Source organism: Arachis stenosperma, chromosome 1 (genome assembly GCF_014773155.1).
Source record: "Arachis stenosperma cultivar V10309 chromosome 1, arast.V10309.gnm1.PFL2, whole genome shotgun sequence".
NCBI lineage: Eukaryota > Viridiplantae > Streptophyta > Magnoliopsida > Fabales > Fabaceae > Arachis > Arachis stenosperma.
Window position 1 is genome coordinate 56,119,962 of NC_080377.1, and position 1,851 is coordinate 56,121,812.

At 43.7% G+C, this 1,851-nt stretch overlaps 1 non-coding gene across 1 annotated transcript; it reads right to left on the reverse strand.

The window, feature by feature from the left end:
* Positions 1-357: 357 nt before the first annotated feature.
* LOC130950503 (small nucleolar RNA R71) lies at positions 358-464 on the reverse strand. The gene has a single exon (XR_009073612.1). It is a non-coding gene; the product is annotated as a small nucleolar RNA R71 (small nucleolar RNA).
* Positions 465-1,851: the final 1,387 nt, after the last annotated feature.

The following is a 1,851-nucleotide window of genomic DNA, read 5'->3' on the forward strand; positions in this document are numbered from 1 at the left end:
AGGATCACTTTGGATGAACAAGGGGCGCCAGACCTAATCCTTCCACCATTGCAAACAAGGTTCCCCAATCTTGACCCGAACTTTGAATTGAAGAGTAGTTTGATCAACTTGTTTCCTAAGTATCATGGGCTTCCCAGTCAAGACCCCATTAGACATCTGAGAGATTTTCAAGTGGCTTGTACTATGGTCCGAAGGCATGGGGCCGATGAGATTGCCATCATGGTCTACTCTTTTCCCTTCTCCCTTGAAGAGCAGGTGAAAGAATGGTACTACTCCCAATCGGATGAGATAGTGACAAATTGGGATTCCTTGAGAAGAGAGTTTCTAGACAAGTTCTTCCCACCGGAAAAGACCAACTACATCCGGAAAGAGATCTCGGGCATAATGCAAAAAGATCAAGAGACCTTGTATGAGTATTGGAGTCGATTCAAGAGGTTATTAGAAACTTGCCCCCACCATGGGTTGAATACTCATCTACTCATAAGTTACTTTACCGGAGGTCTTTGTGCAGAAGATAGAAGACTACTCACCGCATCTAGTGGTGGTTCCCTTTCCAAGAACAAGACGGAGGCGGAGGCATGGAGCTTGATAAATGATGTCGCCGAGGCTACTCAACACGTGAGGGTGAGAAGCAACCCCCTTAAGGGTATAGCGGAAGCATCTCCTTCCAAAGCAAGTCTAACCAACGTGCTTGGTGATATGACTACCATCCTCACCGAGATGCACAAGGAGCAAAAGGCGTTCTATTCCATCCAAGCCGTTCAAGCTTTACCCCAAGTTCCTCAAATTGAAGGTCCTCCAAGGATATATGGCTTGTGTTCTAGTACCGCACATTACACTGATCAATGCCACCAAATTCAAGAGGAGTATACCCTAGCCGTCGCCAATGTGAATTACAACAATCGCCCACCCTACCAAAACCAAGGCCACAACAATTACTTTCATGGCAATAATTCCAATCAAGGGTGGAGGGATAATGCACATGGGAACCATCAAGGTCAACGATGGAACAACTCTTCTTCACACCACAATAACAACTACCAATCTTCATCCAAACACCACAATAACAACAACCATCAATCCAACCAAAACCAAAACAACTACCCCAGATATCAAGTACCACATCAAAGACAACAATCCAACCAAGCCTTTTTTTCTTCTACCAACCAAGTTGAAGAGCTTAGAGCTATTGTGGAAAAGAATGAAGAAAATAACAAAGCTCAATTTAGTGCCGTGACTGTTCAATTGGCCAACCTCACCGAGATGGTCTCAAGATTGGCTTTACCCTCTTCCAACAACACCAACCAATCCTCAAGCTCTTTTAACCTTCCATCCCAACCCCTTCCAAACCCATAGGGTACACTCAATGCCATTACATTACGGTCGAGGACTACATTGGAGGAGATACCTCCTAGGGTCTTGGAAAACATTCATGAGGAGGAAGTGGTTGTTAAAGCTCCACATGAAGAGAAGGAGATGAGCACAAGGAAAAAAGAGGAAGAAGTGAGCCTCAAGGAACCTAAGAGGAAGGCTACCATGGATGAACCCATTCCTATCCCATTTCCTTCAATGATAAAGAAAGCAAAGAAAGCTCCAGAATTCGATTTGAACATGCTTCAAGTGTTCAAGAAGGTCGAGGTAACCATCCCACTTCTTGATGCTATACAGCAAATTTCGAAGTATGCAAAATTTTTGAAAGACTTGTGCACACATAAAGATAGGATTGGTGAGCTTGAAACATTGTCATTGGGTAATTCTATTTCTGCATTGATGAAGCCTATTCCTGAAAAGTTTGATGACCCTGGGCCTTGTTTGGTTTCTTGTTGTATTGGTGGAGTTATTTTTTCTGAT